Source organism: Dasypus novemcinctus, chromosome 24 (assembly GCF_030445035.2).
Source record: "Dasypus novemcinctus isolate mDasNov1 chromosome 24, mDasNov1.1.hap2, whole genome shotgun sequence".
Classification (NCBI taxonomy): Eukaryota; Metazoa; Chordata; class Mammalia; order Cingulata; family Dasypodidae; genus Dasypus; species Dasypus novemcinctus.
The window spans coordinates 65,214,948-65,235,739 of record NC_080696.1 but is presented as its reverse complement, the minus strand read 5'-3'; the positions used below and the strand labels follow the sequence as shown (position 1 = coordinate 65,235,739).

The 20,792-nt window shown below is 57.5% G+C and overlaps 1 protein-coding gene across 1 annotated transcript in view; it reads right to left on the bottom strand.

Moving 5' to 3' along the window:
- CDH4 (cadherin 4) overlaps positions 1–20,587 on the bottom strand; it is a 145,004-nt gene extending 124,417 nt beyond the window's left edge. The window contains exon 1 of the mRNA XM_058287276.2: positions 20,417–20,587. The gene's annotated coding sequence lies outside the window, so the exon portion shown is untranslated. The remainder of the gene's footprint in view (positions 1–20,416) is intronic.
- Between the last annotated feature and the right edge of the window lie 205 nt (positions 20,588–20,792).

Genomic DNA, 20,792 nt, shown 5'->3' with positions numbered 1-20,792 from the left:
CAGCCGGCGCACCTAACTGATGGACGCCTGGGAGTGGGCGATGGGACAAGAGGAGGGTGGGCAGTGTCGGCAGGCCAGCCAGAGCCCGGCGGTGGCCACGCCCCCAGCCCCTCTTCCTCCTGCTGCCTCCCCAGAGGGGCCCGAGCCGCTGGCCGGGGGCCCCCCCGAGCACGGGCTGGAGCGGGCTTGCCTGTGGACAGCGGGTGGGACGGCGAGGGGGGCGGGCCCGCGCAGACCCCCGCCCTGCAGCGCCGCCTCCCCGAGCCCTGCCCCAGGCCCGCCTGGTGGCCCCGCGGCACTGCCCGCGCGAGCGCCGTCCCCAGCTGGCACGGCCGAGGCGCTCGAAGCGGCAAGTGGAAAGCAGAAGCCGGGACGCCCGCTCCATTCCCGCCGGCGGAGGAGCGTTTCCTCCCCTGGGAGTTTCCCTCAGCGCCGTCTGCAGAGGACGTTCTCTCCTTCATAACCGGCTCAGATGGCGAGCAGGGCGATAGAGCCAAATCCGTGAATTTGGGCCAAATCCGTGAATTTGGCGGCCCTTTTGTTCTCCCCATGGTGCCGGGGCCTTCAATCACACATGCCCATTCTGCAGCCGCCGCCCCAACCCTTGACCAGGGCGCGGCGCCCGCGCGGCCAGACTCCTGGGCGTGGCGCGGCGGCTGTGCCCCACCCACCGTCTGCAGGTGCTGGGTGCCACCCTGGGCCCCCCCAGGCTGCAGCTTCCGGAGGCGGGGATGCCACCGGCCAAGTCGGCTGTCCTGGGCAGGCCACGCCTCCCTGCAAAGCACCAGAGCCCAGGGACGGGAGGGGCACCGGGGACGGACGTCACGGTCACCGCGGGGCCCGGGGCCCTTGAGCCCCAGCGGCAAGGCTGGCACCGCGGCCCCCACAGCGAGGAGGGGTGGCCACAGTGGGCAGCGGCAAGGATGGGCCCTGGAAGCGCCGCAGAGCAGGCACTGCCGTTCTCACCGGGCGGGTGGCGAGGCCCCATGTGCCAGAAGGTTCTGGGCCCTGGGCGGTTAGGCCTGAACTCCGACCGTCCGGCCTGAGCCCTGCTGGGGCCTCCAAGAACCGCCGGGGCCCCCGGGCTGCCTGAGGTGCTGCCTTCAAGGCTTGCTGGCACTTTCTGCACCTGCGCTGGGCTCCGCCCAAAGCCCGTGGCAGGACTTCCGGGCGCCATGCCCCACGGCACAGAGGTAGGCCTGTGCCCCCCTGCTGGCCGCTGGGGCCGTGTCCTGGGGGGACAACTGAGGTGACCCGATGGGTCACAGGGGACGGCGCGGTCAGCCTGGCTCCTGCGGCAACCGCGCCCCAGGATGGCGCAGGATGGCCCAGCACTGTGGGCACGCCAAGACCCCTCGCCCCGGGGGTTTAGGGAAATGTCCTTTCTGTGCCCAGAGATGGCACCGAGTGGTGGCCCAGCGTGCTCGCCAGCCTTGGGCAGCCCCGTCCCAACAAAGACGTGCCCGAGTCCATGGTGCGGTAACGTCGCTACCCCAGCGCTGCACCCGGCGCGGAGGGCTTGGCTCAGGCGGAGTGTCGGGGACCCTGCCAGTCTCTTGGGCATGGGCTGGGGCCGTGGGTGGCTCTGCCGCGGGCACGGAGGACGGAGGTGCCCCTGCTCTGGGAAATGAGGTCTAACTCACGTTGGCCCCGCCCCTGCACCCACCCTGTCCCCCTCGCCCGTCCCCGCACTGCCGTGTGCTGCTGTCGGCTCCCTGTAGCCCCCCGGCTGCGGCCAGGCTGGAGGTGGGCTGTGCACACCTGTCAGAGCGCGGGCCTCTCTGGAAACGGCTCCCTCCTGGGCGCAGACGTCCCCTGGCAGGGCCTGGCCACCCCCCCGGCCCCCCGGCATGCTGGGCTAGCCCGTGCCCCCTCGGCTGCCCCCTCCAGTGCCCTCCTCCGCCCTGGGAGGCCTTCCCGCGCCCAGCGGGCTCCTGGGTGAAGCGAGGGCAGGGCAGGCCCTGTCCGGGCCGCAGCCTGGCTCACGGCCCCTCGCTGCGCCCCTCGGCTGGCCATCGGCTGGGTCGAGGCTTCTGGCGAAGCTGCGGCCAATTAAAATGAGCCCCTGCTGACCCCGACTCACTGCGCGGGAGAAGCCCAGGGGTGGCAGTCCCCGCACGTCGCCAAGCTCCAGGCCCTTGATGCAAATCTAAAAAGCTTTTAATGTATGTTAAATAGATGCCAGCTACTTGTCAGAAGGGTGGTTACCGAGGATTAATTTTATAGCCACATTTCTGATCAACTGTTGCTTATAATTAGCCTCTATAAATGCTTCTAAATAATCAGATAATATTTGAATAGCTAAAATAAACTAAATAACTGTCTTATGCCTTGTACAGAAAATTACAGTTAAACAGCTGTCGAGGCATTTCAAGGGGTAGGCCCCTGTGTCCGACCCCTGTAAACGCTGAGTTGGCGCCCCGCTGCTACGCTCCGGTGGGTGGGAGCTTAAATTTGTTTCCTAAGGTAGGAGGGTTATTTTAAATGTCCCCACGAAGGTCTAGTGCGTCCGAGCCAGCTAGGAGGTTTCTACGTCAAAGTCCTGAAAGGCCGGTAGCAGGGTCTGCCCCAGGACACCTGCGCAGCTGTCACTGCTGGCGTCTGGACCGGAGCCCGGCTGTTTGGGGGTGGAGAGGGGGTCCAGGACAGCACATCCGGAACTGCCGTCGGCCTGCGCACCCGATCGCACGCCCCGTGCTGGGCTCAGCGGGCTCTTGAGATTTCCCAGGGTCTCTCCAGCACTCGGCGCTGGATGGACCCGAGAGGCTGCCGGCCGCCCTTGAGGGCCATTGCCCAGCTGGGGGGCCTTTCCGGGGCGCCTTGTCCAGTGCAGGGCAGTATTCACAGGTGCCCAGGGGCAGGGGCCCGGGCCCAGGGATGCTGTCAAATGGGGCGGGGTGTCCTTGGCTGACCCCTTGGGGACGTGCCCCACGTGCTCTGCAGGACAGCGGCCTGTCCTGCGGGTAGGTGACTTCCCAGGTGACCACAGGAGCCCTTGAGGTCAGGGCCCTGCCCCACGGGGCCCCGGCCAGGGCATCTCATCTGTGGCCAGATGCTCCAGGCGGAGGCTCCTGCTGGGAGCTGGGGTCAGCCTGGCCAAGGTCACATGGCCCTGGACAGAGGTAGGGGTGGGGGGCCCCGAACCGAGTTAGACATCCTTTCCCGAAGCAGTGGCCGCGGCCTCCGCGCCTGCGGGCAGTGCCGCGTCCTCCAGGGCCCCCTCTCCTCCAGCCTGCGGCACGCCCAGCACCTCGTGGGTGCGAGAGTCGGGACCCCTGCCCACCACCCCATGCCCCTCGCCCCGCCGCGGTTCCTACAACCCTGGCGACAGCCCCTCGGGGGGCAGGGGGCGGGTTTCCCAGGCCTGGCACCTGCTCGTGGCCTCCAAGAGGCAGGCCACGCTGGACAGCGGGGGCCAGGGCTTCTGCCCTGGCCACGGGGACCCCGACTCTTCTGAGGTGCCGCTTCGTTATCTGCTCTGCTGTTGGTAAACAGGCTCAGAGGCTCCACTGGTTTTCTGTTTTCAGTGCCCCATGTTTTTGGGAAAATGAAATCAGCACCTCGACTTAAATAAGTTACAGCTCATGAAGCCCCCAGGCCCAAACCAAACACATCACTCAGGCCCCAGCAGGGCCATCAAACGAAGTGCAGAATGCAAATGTGTCTTCGGGCCATCTCAGCGCGGGATGAACACGAGCAGGATTAGGAGAACTTCCAGGCCCTTTCCCGACAATAGTTACCAGGAAGTTTCCAGAGCTTTCTGCTGAAGCCTGGGGGACTCATGCCGATATATTAGACAACACTTTCAGCCAGAAGCAAAACACCACCACCCCACCCCGCTACAAGCCAGAGCTCCAGGAACAAAGGCTCTTTCCAGGCCTCATTTTAGGGAGTGACTTTGAAGACAGACGTGATTGTTTCGGCATCACTGGGGATGCTGAGAGCAAAGACGCATGCTCTCTTGTCTTCTGCAGCTTAGAAATGGTCCGAATTCCCAGATGTGATGCCCCGCTCCTGGACACGGTTCTGTTTGGCGCGGCTTTGCTTCGAGGCTCGCCGACCCCCTCCCCATGTCCTCGCTTCTGGGCGAGGAAGTCAGGAACATACAATGAGAGCTTGGTGGGGGGACGCCCCCTGCCCCTGTTCTCTGTGATTCTGGAGAAAGGATTCTTCAAAACAAAAGGTCTTGAGTGAACAGAACACACCGAATGTCAGAGACACAGCTGGGTGTCCCGCAGGTCCACTATCAACGGCAACGAGGTGCCCGGCTGGGCTATCCCGAAGCCCCCGGGGAAGGCAGGGGCTCCACCGCCAGCTCCAGGGGACGCTTCCTGCTGGCACCTGGATCCTGGCCCCAACCCAGACCCCGGCAGGCACCCCTCCCCTCCTCTGGGCAGACGAGGCCTGTTGGCGGTCCCGCCCTCTGGGGCCCATCTGCCCCCAGGCGTCCAGACCCCGGGAAAGGAACGCGATCGCACACTCTTCTGCCTTGGGCCCGCGAGGACCCCTGCTGTGGGCTGGCCCGTGTCCCCCAAAAGACTCGTCCAAGTCCCAAATCCGGCTGTGCCTGGGACCTTATTTAGAAATAGGGACATTGCAGATGCTCTGTTGGAGGCGTGCCCTCGGCCCAGCGTGGCTGCTGTCCTAGAAGGAGGAACGCAGACGTAGCGATGTGGGCGCGTGTGATGGAGGCAGGTGCTTCTACAACCCAGGAGCACCGGGACTGCGGCAGAGCACCGGAGGCTTGACTGCTCGGAAAGGATCTGCCCAGGCTTCACGGGGAGCGTGGCCTGCACACACCTGACCTGAACGCGTTCCCGCTGCTGCGAGCACCCTGGTTTGCACGCCTCTGCCACCCACAGCAGCCCTAGGACACAAAGACAGGCCCTTTGCCCACGTGGCCCACCGCCCCGGACCTGAATGTCTTTTAAGCAGATGCATCCAGCTTCTCCTTACGTCCAGCTTCTCCTCAAGACCAGCTTATTCTCACGTCCAGTTTCTTCTCATGTCCAGCTTATTCTCATGTCCAGCTTCTCCTCATGTCCAGCTTCTTCTCACGTCCACCTTCTTCTTGCGTCCAACTTCTCCTCACATCCAGCTTCTCCTCATGTCCAGCTTCTTCTCGCATCCACCTTCTTCTCATGTCCACCTTTTTCTTGTATCCAGCTTTTCCTCACGTCCAGCTTCTCCTCACATCCAGCTTCTCTTCATGCCAGCTTCTCCTCACATCCAGCTTCTTCTCACATCCAGCTTCTTCTCATGTCCAGCTTCTCTTCATGTCCAGCTTCTTCTTGCATCCAGCTTCTTCTCATGTCCACCTTCTTCTCACGTCCACCTTTTTCTTGCGTCCAACTTCTCACGTCCAGCTTCTTCTCATGTCCAGCTTCTTGCATCCACCTTCTCATGTCACCACGTCTCACGTCCAGCTTCTTCTCACATTTCCGCATCTCGCGTCCACCTTCTCCTTGTGTCCACCTTCTCACATCACCATGCTCACACACACCCGAAAGGAAGCTTCCTGACCCTGGGGCACGGAGTCGACTCGGAGCGAGCACGGGAAGCTTCTCTGGCCGGCGAGGGTCGCCCCACCTGCCCCAGCCCTTCCCCGCCCCACTGCCTTCTGGGGGACTCCCAGCAGAGGCCCACCCCAGGTCTGGCTGCCTCCCCGGCTTGGGCCTGAGTCCCCGGGGCAGACGCTGTCCAGAGCTGCCCGAAACCGCGCCCCCCCAAAGAGGAGGCCCTGGGGGGGCCAAAGGAGCCCGGCCAAGCACTGCCTTGGCTGAGGGCCGAGGCCCCTAAGGACACGCCGAGCCATGGGGCTCCCAAGGGGTGGAGGTACGGGGGGACAGGGTGGCTTGGGCGCTGAGCGCTGCCCGGGGAGTACTACCCGGAGCGTCACCAGGACCCTGGAGGCCTCGGAGGTCCGGGGGTGGTTTTTCCTGCAGCATCTCGTCCCCTCCAGTTGCTCCACTCTAAACCATCCGAAGGCCTTCAGAGAAACTGGAATAAAATCCCAGCGCCTTCCAGGGCCCTGCACCTGCAGGCCCCGCCCACCTGCCTTCTGTCCAGACCTCGGTGCAGTGCTTTGTGCTCCTGTGGGTGCCGGCTGTTCCCAGGGAGGCACGGGAAGTGGGTCTGTGTGTGCTGCTTCAGGCAGCACGGGAGACGCCAGGGCACAGTGGGGACTGCGGCCAACTGGAGCTCATGCCCCATCTCCCGGGAGCAGCTGTTCCACAGCTCTGCAGAATGTTCCACCAGGGAGATTGCTCCCTCTACATTGCTATGCTGATCACTGCAATGGTGTTTCTCTTTAGGGAATTTTACATCTATATTTCATGTGGTATTTGGTTGAAACGAGGGGAATTAAGGCAAATTTCTTAATAACTCTGCGTGGGCTGAATGAAATGCCTCTGTGAGCCGCGCAGGGCCTGCCGCCTGGGCTGGCGCACAGGGAAGGCGCCACGGCTAAGTCTGCGCTCTCCAGGGCTGTGCTCCGGGGGGCGTGGGGCTCCGGGTCGAGTGGCCTCACCCGTCCAGGGGGTAATGGCGGGTGGGACACCTTGGCCCCGACTGGCCCCCGGCGCTCGGCTCCCAGGGAGGGAGGCTCGGGGCTGGCTTCGCCCTCCCCGGCTCAGAGAGAGGAAGGAACCAAGGGCTCCCAAGTCCTGGAGCTCAGGAATAAACCTAATAATGGATTTATCAGGGTCCCCAACATTTCTGCCACCCCGAGAGGACACTCCAGCACCCCTCGGCGCCTTCGTTTCTTGCCCAGAGTGTGGCAGAAGCCTCGTCGCTGGTCCCCTGCCACCTTGTCCCGCCTCTGCCCAGTTCCGCAAGGCGGCAGGAGCAGGCTCTTGGCTCTAAGCCGGCGCAGGCCACCTCTCTGAGCAGCCCCCAGAGGCCCTGTGCCCTCTCTCACCGTAGAAGGCCACGTCCTCCCACAAGTCCCATGGGAGTGGCCCCGTCCCGAGCTCGTCACGTGCCGTCCCTCCCTGGCCACCTCCGTTCAGCCACTCTGACCTCCTGGCTCTTCCTCTAACACTCTGAGCCTTTGCACCTGCTGCGCCCTCTGCCTCCCCACTGCACTTGGGGGTCCTGCAGAGCTGACTTTCGGGACCCGCCTTTCTGAACAGAACTTCGGCTTCTCCCACACTCTTGCCCCTTTGAGTAACTACGGTGCCCTCCGCTGCCCCCCACCCCTGAACACAAACCCCACCGGGGCTGGGACAGTCCCATCTGCTCCGGGCGCCATCCGCTGCCCCTGGAACAGCTCCGGCCACCAAGGAGCCCCTCGGCGTGAGTGAAGACCCAACTGCCGCGGGGACGAGTGAGCCGCCGCTGCCGCCGCTCACCGTCACGTCACACGCGGGAGGCCGGGCCAACGCGCACCGGGAGGGCGCCCACGGCCTCGGCGCGACAGAGCCTGCTCTCTGGGAAACACCATGGCGGCCCTGCCCGGCACCCCGGGACACCCCTCCGCGTCAGCCTCCACCTTGTTCTTGGCCCAGCCCCGCCCGAGCCGCCCCGGGACCCCCCTCGGAGCCCGGGAACCTGGGGTGGGGAGGGCGTCTGCTTTCCTGGGAAACGTCCAGGATCTTTCAGGGCTGGGGAGGGAGTGAATAAAATGGCGAGCCTCACCCCGGGGGTGGGACGAGGGCGCCTCGCCCATCTCCGCAGCGATGGCTGCCTGTGGCGCCCGGGGTCCCGGCCCTCCCGGCCCCGCCTGGGCCACCGGAGCCCGCCAGGACGCGTGGCCTGCGCCCACCCGCGGGGCAGCGACGTCTGGTCTGGGTGTCGGGGCCCGCGCGGCAGGCTCCGGACTCGCGTGTGGGAAAGCGCCCAGCTCGGGGGCGCCCGCCTCGCCTTCAGCGCGCGTCCCGAACCCCCGCCCATGCGGGGCGCTGCGGCACTTCAACGGCTAAATTACATCTCTGCATATTAAATTAATGATGGGAGTCTAAAATATTAATATATTCTAATTGAATATTCTCCGATAAATTATCTGAGCATTTGCAGCAATTGGATTTTACTTTCATTTCTTAAGGAACTTTCCGCAGCATAAATATGGCCATTAAAGCACTTCGAGGCAGGGAACATTTTCTGCTCCGACGCGAGAACGGTAAACACAGAGGGTCGCACATTTCTTTCCTATGATGGATTAAATCAGGGCCCGGCTCGTTAAATGCCGCTTTCCACGCTCCCCCACGCTTGCGTGAGCACAGCGTGAACTCCCCGGGGTCTCCAGGCGGGGACGCGGGGACATGGGGATGCGGGGACGTGGGGATGCGGGGACTTGGGGATGCGGGGACACTGGGAAGACTGGGCTGAGGGCTGCGGGGGCAAGGCCCAAAGCGGGTGCTTGGTCTGGGCCTGCACCTTAGACGCCACCCTCGGGTGGGCAGGAGGCGCGGGCTGTGCGTGGGGACCCTCCCGTGCCCCCTGTGCCCGCCGTGGACTCAGGAAGGAGGCAGGCGCTGGCTGCTGGGCAGTGGGCGGGGAAATGAGGCCTCGCCCTCCTGGGGAGGGCACCCCTTGCTCTGGGACCGTCGCCCCAGGAGCCCCGTTTCCTACTGGGGACGAGCAGCCGCCTCGGGAGCTCTGGGGGCTGTGAAGGGGCGCTGGCCAGGGGCGAGGACGAGACTGACCCTCCACGGCCCCCCGATGGGGAGAAGCGCAAACCCCCGCCGGCCGCGGGGCACCTCCTGCCTGCAGGCCCACGTCTGAAGGAAGGAAACCCACTTCATTTTTCACTCACCCGTGTGGATTTCTGGGTTTGAGGAAAGAGCTTAGAGTCACAGGAGAAGTCAGGGAGTGGCACGCAGTCGTCTCTGGCTGCCCAGAGAGTAGCCAACCCTGCCTGAAGCCTGCTCAGGGACGACCCCGTGACCCGGCAGGGGGTGGGAGGGAGTGGAGGTTCAGGGGACACCAGCCCTGGGTGAGGGGCACAGCCCGAGGAGGCGCCAGCCGCCCTGCACGGCATCCCACAGGCGAGCCCGCTGGAGGGGCCTTTTGGAACTCTGCCCGCTTCTGTGGGTAGAGCCGGGGGACGTGGCCATGTCCTGTCCTGATTGTTACGGCAGCTTTCGCGCTGCAGCAGGGGTGTACCAGTGACGACTGGATGGACACAGACCTGCTCCAGGTGGCGTCCGCTGCCTGGTGCCCTAACAGCGCCCCCTTTCTCAGCAGCTAGTTCTGGGGGGCATGCTCGGCCAGCAGCAACCACGGTGCTTGGGGCTCAGCTGGGGACACAGTCAGCCACGGTCCTGCCCTCACCGGGCCCCCGGTCCAGGGGGAGGGGATGTAAACACGACGTCTGCTGTGCCAGGTGGTGCCACGTGCCACGAAGAAGGTGGGGGGAGAGCAGCCAGGGCCAGGGTGGGGGGCACGGGAGGCCTCATTGAAGTGAGGCCATTTGAGCAGAGAGCAGACGGAACCGGAGCAGCGGACCGAGAGCCACGTGTGGGGGCACAGGGAAGAGGCGAGCGCAAGCACAGGTGCTGCCGGAAGGAAGGAGCTGGGCGCCACCTCTTGCGGAGCTCACGGCCATGGTCATGACCTTGGCATTGCCTGGGCGTGGGTCCTGGGCCATGTAGGCTAGTTCAGCTGTCAAGGGCGCGAGCAGACCCTCTCGGGCCAGTTTGACCCACTGGGCAGGAGACCTCCAGGCTGTGGCAGTTTGCTATTATTGATGAATTCCAAAAAGAGATACAGACTGTTTGTAAACTGGTCTGTTCCTCTGGGCGTGATCCCCTTTGATTGTGTTAGGTTCAGCTGAGATGCCTTTGATTACATTGTGCTAAGATTAGGACTTTGATTCGACCACGTCATCAGGGCAATGCAGTTTGAGACCCCGCCTGCCTTGTGGGCAATGGACCCTCAATCAAGGAGACACACAGAAGTAGATACAGAGTAGAGAGAGCTCCAGCAACACGGAAGAGGGGAGAGCTTGTCAGCTTTGATCCTGCGGCCCCAGGAAGAGAGAGGAGCCATTCACCTGAGCGTCCACGGCTGACCTTGTGAAGAGACCAGAGCAGCTGAGCCCGGGAAGAAACGCACCCTCCAGCCTACAGCTGAGATCTGAGGAAGCTGCGGCCACGGAGCCTTAGGAGGAAGAGGAGGGCTGAACCTCATAGACGTCGCCCGCCATCTTGGTTCAACACATGGCAAGACTTTGGGAGAGAACGTACCTCTTAGGGTCCCTTGAGTTGGACTCTCTGGGGCCTTGTGACCGTAAGCTTCTGCCCCAAATAAATCCCCTTCATGGAAGCCCACAGGCCCTGGTACTTGCGCTGGCACCCCTTGGCGGCCTACTACCCAGAGTCCAGAGCAGACTCCGGATGGACTCAGAGGGGACAGGGGGCACGAGGCTCACACCGTACGTGATGCTCGCCCGACAACAGGATGGCAGAGGGCTGGAGGAGCGTCTCCCGTTCTCTCAGATAGTGGAGGAGAGGAATAGTGGAAGAAAGTGAGCTCCTGAGGACGTGTTAGCCATGTTACTGTTTTTAATCTAGAAAATACATGCATACTAAGGAGAGGTTTTAGGAAAAATCCCATAAAATAGGCCTGTGGGGAATCTAGAGTTTCTATGGAGAAAAACGGAGATATATGTCAGTATGTCCTGGTACAGCGTCGGGTAATAAATTAAGACGGGGCCTTCAGAATCATTTATGTGTCTCATTTGTCTTCATAGACAGGTGTAATCAAAACTCATTTATTTGTGCTAATAAACTGAAAAGTCTGATGACTTAGCTAACAGTTCCAATTTATACATTTATAAAGAAATTCATTTTTATTAGTGGAAGGGATGACAACATGCACCTAACCGTGTAAGTATAGAAGCCCACCTACAGTTAACACGGAACCACTTTTCATGCAAAATGGCCAAACTTTGAAAGAATAGATTTCCATTTTTCCATTTACCCTTTCCTGTCCTGTCTTACTGTTGTTATATTTTTGTCTCATTGCCCTATTTATTTATTTTTTTAAAAGATTTATTTGTTTTACTTATTTATTTCTCTCCCCTTCACCCCCACCTTGGTTGTCTGTTCTCTGTGTTTATTTGCTGCGTCGTCTTTGTCCACTTCTGTTGTTGTCAGCGGCACGAGAATCTGTGTTTCTTTTCGTTGCGTCATCTTGTTGTGTTAGCTCTCCGTGTGTGCCTCACCGTTCCTGGGCAGGCTGCACTTTCTTTTGTGCTGGGTGGCTCTCCTTATGGCGTGTGCTCCTTGCACGTGGGGCTTACCTATGCAGGGGACACCCCTGAGTGGCAGGGCACTCTTTGCGCGCATTAGCACTGTGCATGGGCCAGTTCCACACAGGTCAAGGAAGCCTGGGGTTTGAACCGCGGACCTCCCATGTGGTAGACGGACACCCTAACCACTGTTGCCCTATTTATTATATCTATTTAAATTTTAAATTTAAACATAAACCCCACCATGAAGTGTTACACATTTGCTTTAAGTAGTCAGTTGTCTTTTAAAGAAATTAAGAGAAAAACACCATCTTTCATATGAACTCACAAGCTGAACTTTTCTAGAACTCTCCGTCCCGTCCTGTAGATCTGAACTGCTGTCTGGTACAATTTCTCTTTAGCCTGAAGAACAGCCTACACCATTTCTTGTAGCTCTCCCAGGAATGAGGTCCCACCGTTTCGTTTATCACCTATGTCTTTATTTCATCTTCATTTTTTACGGGTATTTTGCTGGAAATAGAATTCTTGGTTGATGGTTCCTTTCCTTTCAGCATTCTAAAAATGCATTCCCCTGCCCTGTGACTGCCTTTCTTCCTAAGGGAAGCCGCCCTCATTTGCATCTCGGCCCCAGTAGGTTCAGCATCTCGTCTTCTGCTTTGGAGACTTTCTCTTCGTTTTTGAATTTTAGCAGTTTGACTGTGGCTTTCTTTGCATTCATCCTTCCTAGGGTTCATTGTACTTCCTTCATCTGTAAGTCAATGTTTCTCCATCAATTTTGGGAAAAAGTGAACCACTATTTCTTCAAGTATTTTTTTCCTACCATATTATCTTTCTCCTTTCCCCTGGGACTCCCATGACACCTCTCCTAGGCCACTTGGCATTGTCCTACAGAAACTGTGTGTTTTACTCTCCCTCCCTTCCTCTCTGTTCTTCAGATTGGGTAATTTTTATTGCTCTATCTTTGAACACATTGACCCTTTCTTCTGCGTTCTCAAACCTTCTGTTAAGCCCATTGTCTTTGTTTGCTAAAGGCTGCCGATACAAAATACCAGAAATGGGTTAGCTTTTATAAAGGGAATTTATTAGATTAAAAGCTACAGTTCTGGGGTTGTGAAAATGTCCAAACCAAGGCAACATCAGAGATGCTCTCTCACCAAAGCTTGGCTGCTGGCAATACTGAGTCCAGCCACATGGCCAGGCACAATTGCAGCTGGTCTCTGCTGAGGCCCCTGCCTTCCCTTCCAGGCTCACTTGCTCCCTGAGCTCAGCTGTGGGTGACCAGGCACAAAGACAGGGTATGCTGGTGGCTTTGCTGGTCCCTGGAGCTCAGCTGTGGGCTATCAGGCAGATGGCTCACTGCTCTCCTTCTCTGGGTCTTGTCTTTCCACCTCCTGGGAGTGCCTCTTTCTGTGCTTCTGTGCTCCTCTGACTGCAACCTCCTGGGATTTCTCTGCCTGTCTCTGCTTTCAGTGCTCCATTTATAAAGGACTCCAGAAAGTGGGCCAAGACCCTGGGGCGTGCCCCCTGAAGCAATCCACTCAAGGTCCCCCAATCGAATCCAATCCCATCAAAAGGGTCCACACCCACAGGAATGGACCAATTTAAGAACATAATTTTCTGGGGTCCACAGAAGTCTCAAACCAACACACCCATCCAGTGAATTTTTATTAGTGATGGTGTACTTTTCAGTTTTGCCATTTCCGTTTGGTTATATGTTTAGAGTTTCTATTAGTTTCTGCTGAGAATTTCCAACTATCATTAATTAGGACCATGTTTTCTTTTAAGGCCTTGAACATATTTGTAAGAGCTATCTTAAAGTCCTGGTTGCTAATTCCAATATCTGCATAATCCCAGGGTTAATTTCTATGGACAGTTTTTCCTTTTGATTATGACTCACATTTTCTTGCTTTTGTTTTTTGGTATGTATGGTAATTTTTGCTTGTATTCTGGACATTGTGGATGATACATTATACAGATGTTGGTTCTGTTATCTTTTTCTGAAAGGTGTTCATTTTTGTTCCAGTAGAGAGTTAATTTGGCTGAAGTCAAATCTAAACCTTTCCCCCCTGTAGTAGGCAGCAGCTAAAAGCTCTGCTCAGTTCCTTTATCCTTTTAGTTGTTGCTTTTTACTGTGTTCTTTGGAATCCCCCATACGTATGAACAGTTTAAGGGACATCCAAAGATCCGAGCAGAGTTTGGAATTCCCTGTTTGTGAATACATGTTTTCTAGGAAACACCCTTCACTTCCTATCTGCTCTACCAGTTTTAAACTCCCTTGTACTACTCCTCCTGCCAGCAAGACTTGGGCTTCACTCCTGAAATTTAGCCGCCTTTGCTGCAAAGACTGGGGAGTGTCCTCTGGGGGAAATCTATATAAACAGAGATCTCACCCACTCCCATTTCCTTTGTTTAAGGGTTGAACCCAATTTCTCCCTCATAGTAATCACTCTCAAGTAACATCAAAAAGTTTTTTGTATTTTGTCCAGAGTTTATAATTATTATTATTATTATTTTTAAAGATTTATTTATTTCCCTCCCCTTTGTTCCCCACCCCGGTTGTCTGTTCTCTGTGTCTGTTTGCTGTGTCTTCTTTGTCCGCTTCTGTTGTCAGTGGCACGGGAATCTGTGTTTCTTTTTGTTGCATCATCTCTCTGTGTGTGAGGTGCCATTCCTGGGCAGGCTGCACTTTCTTTCCCGCTGGGCGGCTCTCCTTATGGGGTGCACTCCTTGCGCGTGGGGCTCCCCTACACGGGGGTCACCCCTGCATGGAAGGGCACTCCTTGCGCACATTAGCACTGCGGGGTTTGAACCGCGGACCTCCCATGTGGTACACGGACATCCTAACCACTGGGCCAGGTCTGCCGCCCTATAATTATTATTTGTAGGACTGTTAGTCTTCCACTATTGCCAGAAGCAGCATTTTTAATTAAATTATTTTGAAGATTGTATCTATTACCTAAAAATCTTCACAATAATCATGAAGAGATTATTATAGATGGCATGAGAGTTACATCATTCATCATTCATTCATTCAAAAACACTTAATGATACCTACTCTTCCCTGATGCTGTCCTTGACAGGTGGCCTATCCCTCAGGGAACTTTAGATTTAGTGTTTTGTCAATAATCTGATAAAAGTGTCAAAGACTTTGCCACAATTACAAGAAAAGGGAGTGCAGTGGCACTCCAAAAGAGGGCATCTTATGTATCCGGAGATGTGGGAGACTCACAGGGGAGGGAGGAAGTAGCCAGGTTGCGGGAGGTACCAGAGGCAGTGGGAAATCCTCCAGGCTGAGGGAAGAGCTTGCACACAGGACTGTAAGTAATTAAGGTTACGATGAAGTCTGGGAGCTGCAGGCAGCCCAGCACGCTGGAGTTTGGTGTGCCAAGGGGCAGATCACGGGGGTCCATGTGACATGCTAAGGAGTTGGACCTTGTCCTGAGGACACTGGAGAAACTATGGAAGGGACACATGCAGATTCATCCTTTTGGAAGGTCACCTTGCTTCCATGAGATCATGAATAAAGCCTACTTCAGTCATTTGGACATAAATGAATTGATACATTCAATGAACATTTATGGAGCATCGATCCTGGACTTGGCCTGGGTACAAACAAGGTGCTCACTGCTAACATTTTGAATATAGACCACCGCTCAGGGCACGTCTCATTTGTTCAATGAGCTTCAGTTGCTCTGTACAACTTCTTGGGTTAAAAAGCCTGGATTTTTATTAGACTCAGCCAAGAAGTGTACCTACTTTTCAGGAGTTTGATTTTATCCTCGTTCTACCATCTTGCCAGAAGTCCAACTTAATGTACATGCTAGAAAAGCAAGTGGCTTTTCAAAACCCTCCACTAATCTACGAGTGAGCGGATCATCAGCACCACAATAGTTATGGGACCAAATTCTGACTCACAAGCAGAAAGTGGATTGCTTGGTGGCTCTTCAAGGCCACAAAAGAGTCCTCAACTCTCCCTGTAGGAACCCCCAATGCCCAGCACAGCACTTAGAAGCCAATAGATGGTCCCAAGCTGAAAACTACGTGGAATTCTGGGCCAGGATGCTGGACAGGTGAGCTCCCGCTAACTTTCACAGGCGCCCCTCCCATCAGTTTCCATGGTTTTCCAGGGAACATAATAAAGACCCCCTACCCAACTTCCTGGGGGGTTAATGACGCTGAATTGCTTCCTCCTCTTCTGAGAGAAGCTTGGGTGGCTGGGGCTTCTCGGTGGTGGGGGTGGGGGTGGCCCCGTGAGCTGCTGCAGCGCCTCCCATTCCTGGGCCATGAGCACACGGGGGCTACCACGCTGGGTGCGGATCCTCCTGGCCCCAGCAGCTCAGCGGTCGTGGCCACCTGTCCTTCTGCAGGACTCTCCTACCCTGAATGGTGGAGCTGCTGACTCTAAACAGACACGCTGTTCCCTCCCAGGAAATAGCCTGTCATTAACATCAGTTTTGGGGGAAGAGCATTCTGTCTTCCCCTCTGCCTCCCATTTTTCCCATTTAACGTATTTTATCAGAATGAAATGCCTTAATGAGCACAGAATTGCAGCTGATCCAGCTGAACCGCAAAGGGCTTGGCGCGTGGCTTCCTGCTCTCCATCAAGCCGCATTCACGCGTGCCGCGATTTGGCTCCTTTCAGAGCAACCGCCCCAAAACACGGAGAAGAAACACATCAACTTCCTGTAGCTGGAAACAGAGGCAGAGGAGCACGGCCGGACTGTCACCTGTGCTGGGAAAGGGCTGGACGGAGGAGGGGGGGTAGGACGAGAGGGGCGAGTTGGCCGTGGGGGGTCCACAGCGTGGGGGAAGCTGGCGTGCGTGCTGGGTTCCCGCTGGATGGCTTGGGGCTCACTTGGAAACAAATCTACAGAAGCCATCCTGGAGACTGCTTGCGAAAGAGACCCCTCCCCAAGGGAGCAGGGCACAGCGCGCGACGGAATGGAGGACGAAGTCACCCTGCGCGCTCTAGCGCCCCTTGGGCGCGTGAGCGGATGGGCATTCAGACCACTTCCGTCACTTGTCCGTTTGTTCATTCATTCATTCAGAAACTGCCTGCTGGTGCCAGGGCTGTACCAGCTGGGCCCTGAGCCCCAGCAGAGTTGCAACCCCTCCTCCCTGGTTCGTTGGACTTACCCAGGTCAGCTAACAGGGAGGTGAGGATGGTCAACCACCACACCAGGGAACCACGAGTGCCTACAACTGCCAGCAGGAGAATCACATCCACCAGCCATGTGGGATCTAAGCCCCCTCTCAATACAGAGGTGGAGAGGACATTGCCATCCCAGGGTCCACAGGATGGAGGGATAAAATATGGATTAGAGTGGACTTACTGGTATTCTACTAAAAAACTATTGTGACTAGTAATAGAAGAAATTGTATCACTGACGTGGAGAAAATGGCCACAGTAGTTGCTGAGGGCAGGGAGTGGGAAGAAGAGATGTGATGTGGGGGCATTTTTGGGACTTGGAGTTGTCCTAAATGATACTGCAGGGTCAGATGCTGGACATTATATATCCTGCCATAACCCACTGAATGTACTGGGGGCGAGTGTGAACTGCAGGGTAAACTATTATCTATATAGTGCAGCAGCACCCCAAAATGTGTTCACCAAGTGCGATGAGTGTGCCACAATGATGGGGGAGGTTGTTGGTGGGGAGGGTACATAGGAACCTCTTATTTTTTTTATAATGTAACCTTTTTTTGTGATGTATGTATCTCCAAAAAAATACAATTTACAACAATGATGGGGGTGGGGAGTGGGGTATATGGGAACCTCTTGTGTTTTTTTAATGTAACGTTCTGTGTGATCTATTAACTTAAAAAAAATAAATAACTTAAAAAAAATATTAACTTAAAAAAAAAAATAACCCGCTAGGGATCTGGGTGAGGGTCCTGCCTTCGGGAAGCCCCTTCTTGGGTCACCAACAAGTGGCGGAGCAGCTGCCTAGTCCACGGCCAGACAGCCTCGGGGGCGCAGACGAAAGTCAAGACGCCCCAGGGTGAGGAGCCAGGCGCGGGTCTTTGGATCTGAGCCACGGGCTGTCAGGGGTCTGTTGTCCCTAGAAACCTGCCGTGGCTGAGCCCACGTTCACCACATGTGGTCCCCTTTCCTCCTGGGACATGGCCCACTGTCCCTTGCAATTAAATATGGCCACGTGCCCGGGATTTGGCCAACGGAAGGGAGGCAAAATCGACGGACACCACCTCCAACCAAGCCTTGCCAGTGCTGCGATCCTCACTCTCTCATCCCCATCAGCCAGACAGGCACAGAGGACCCAGGAGAGGACTCCTTGAGCCGGAGAAGGCAGAGCCACGGCGCAGAAGAAGCCCGGGTCCCTGCATGGCTGTGGAGCGGAGCTGCCCGCCCTCTTGCAGCTGACCTTTTACGCGAGCTGGAACGCAGCCTCTGCTGGGTGCAGGCTCTCAACACTCGGGCCACTCGTTATAGCAGCTAGCAGGCCCCGACTCTTAATCCTGCTCCCACCTGTCAAGGGGGAGACGCCCCAGCGTGCAGGGGCTGCGGACGACGGATCAGCCCAGACCGCAGCAGTGCGCAGACTCTAAAACGAAGACGCTGCCGCCTCCACAGGTGGAAGGTGCCGGAGATGGCTTTGGGCACTGCGGATTGGCAGCTCTTCTCACCTGACCCTAAAGCCAATTTCGCTTTCTCTTCCCCCACATTTCTAGTCTGGAAATGTCAACGGCAAAGAGTCTTCAGGAACCGGCTCCTCCAGGGGCTCGAGGGCCCCTGCTGCCCGCTGCTCTCTCCAGCCAGGTCTTCCGAGGTTTGAGTTAATCGGGGAGGAGGTGAGCCCCCTGCTCCACAAGGGAAGACCCCCCAGAGCACCCAGACGTGCAGCAAGCCCGCGGTGCATCGTGGCATCATGAGAACTGTGCCGCATCCAGCGGGACCGGGCCTCTGCGAGGGCCACCTGCTGGCCGTTGGATGGACCCTTCCCAGCCCCTGCTTTCTCTGATGTCGCTGGAAGTCCACCAGCCAAAAAACACAAAAGCGCCATTTTCCTCAATGCACAGAAGACGCACGTGGCTGGACCACGTTACGGAACAGGTCCCCAGCCAGGGACGCTCCAGGGCTGGCTCCCGCCGCAACCTTCCTTGCCTTCGGGTGGGAGCCGGGAAGGAAAGTGCCACGGGTCTGAACTCGACCGTTAGCCTGAGAAACCCTCAAGGCCAGGCCACAGGCTATCCCAGCCTCAGGGCATGCGTGGCACGGCATGTCACAGCATTTGTCATGGCATGTCACAGCATGCATGTCACAGCATGCATGTCACAGCACACCTGCTATGGCGTGTGAACAGATGAGTGCCCTGACATCCACCACCCGCTCATCAATTAATGTGCCTGTGAGGATGACGCGGGGCACGCCTTCCGTGAGTTTGGGAAATGAGCGGGATTGGGAGTTGGCAAACTCTGGTCCACTGCCTGTTTTTTAAATAAAGTTTTATTGGAACACAGCCACACCCATTAGTTTAAACATTGGCTCTGACTGGCTTTCACACAGCACCTGCAGCGTCTAGTCGTTGTACTAGAGAACTAGCGGCCCGCGATGCCAAAACGATGTACTATCTGCCAGTTTAAAGGAAACTCTGCCAAACCCTGAGTTAGACGGCGATTTCGTACCAGGGGCGGTACTGGGGTAGTACAAACACCAGGCGTTCAATAGAACCCACGCACAATGGAAACCCACCCCCTCTCCAGTTTGCTTTCGACGCTGGTGACGTAACAAGAGAAAGTGTGTGGTTCTAGCATATCTTTAAAAGACTCTGTGCTTGCAGGTCGCCTCTTGCTCTCTCCCTCTCCCTCTTTTAAACGCACTGAGGGCCGCCTCCAGGCAGTGAGCACAGGCGGGTAGCAATCACCCAGGTAGAGTTAACAGCAGGGTTCTCTTGGCCTTCGGCTTGTTTTTACAGTGAACTTCTATTGTACAAAGAATACCAGTTTCTCATCGTGGTGTAATACAAATTCTCCTTTTGCAACCAACTTATTTATATTAAGAATCAGAGAAAAATCAGATGTCAGTCACGACACATGACAGGCACGGGCGCAGCGGTTATCCTGGAAGGAGAGAAGGAACGGGTGCCGCTCGGGGACCACGGGACGGCTGCACCGCCGCGGCGTTCGGCTAAGGGGCGAGCCCAAGGCGAGCACCCGTGGGTGGCGCTGGGATTCCCGGGCTTAGCTCAGATCCTGTCTCCACTGGACAGCGGAACTCCAGGGGATGTGCAGGCCCAGAAAAGCCACCGACAGCGGCTATGGAGCGATGCAGCACAGGAGGGCAGGGGGACCCTTCCTGGCCTCGGGGACGGCGAGGGCTGCCGCGCCCCTGGCACTGCGGAGGAGCAGCGGCTCTTGGCGGGTCCCGCTGCCCGGCTGGGTCAGCACCGCCCCGAGGTTGAGGCTGGAGGCCCGGGGTGGCCAGCGCGGCCTGTGCGGGGCCCGCGGCGGCGCTCTGCCCCCTCTGCGTTTTAGACACACACCCCACCTTTCCCGTCGAAGGCACAGAAACCAAACCCAAATGGCCTCATCGGCCCCAAACATGCCCTGAGCGGAGCTTGGGACCCTAGTGTCCAGAAGAGTGTGGGGGGGCCCTCGGCAAGGATGGACCCCCTTGGAATTCTTGCCGTCCTTTATCAAATTACTGCTTGATTTTCTTCAAAGGGAAGAAGAAAATGCTAGTCGGCCTTGGTTACCGAAACACAGATTTGTAAAATGAGTCCCTCCTTCAGGAAAGGCGGCTGGAGGGGGCGGCTGGGGGCCACGGGTCAGGGGTTACAGCCTCAAGGCCAGCTGCACAGCTGCTCACTTTTGCTTCGTCAGACCCCAGGTCCTGACCTTTCACCAGGCTCGCCCCCGAGGCTGACCCGGGCTGTTCTCACTGTCTAACATCTTACTCATAAACCGAAGGAATGTGACTCAGAGGTCAAAGGCCGCCACCACCCGTTCCTTCCCGCAACTTCTCCCACCCCCCAGCAGCACCCATGGGAGAAGAGCCAGGCAAGAGGCCACCTTGGGCCGCAGGCTCGTCTTCTGACTCCCTCCCTGCTCTGGGCAGCGCTTATCCCACTGCTGGCAGGTCAGCCTTGACCTTCATTCCCGCAGACCTGATCTGCGACACCCAGAGAAGCGAGGTGGGGGCTGCGGTGAGGCGCCCCCGCCGGTTTCCTCCTGGTCGCGCCCGAGCGCGTCGCCTGTACTCACCCGCACCAGCTGCTGCGGGAAGGGCCCGCGGGAGTTTTCCGGCACGTTGATGGGTGGGATGACCCAGTCCCGCTTCTGTCGCCTCAGCCCGTTGGCGTTCTGGCGCTGGGGCCAGGGCAGCAGCACGTCGCTCGGGGGCTGCGCGGGGGCCCACGCTGCCGCCGTCCTCTTTCCTTTCTGGAGCCAGGTGGGGAGGGGGGGAGAGAGGTAGAGGGTTACATTGTGCACAAGGAAAAGGCGTCTGTTAAGCGACTGTGACATCCTCCACGGAGGGCGGGGACGGCGGACACGCGCTGGGGAGTGCGGCCAAGTGGAGGGGAGGGATGCGAGCTCCTCGAACCGGGGATGGCGGAATTAAGTGGGAAAAAGAAACCTT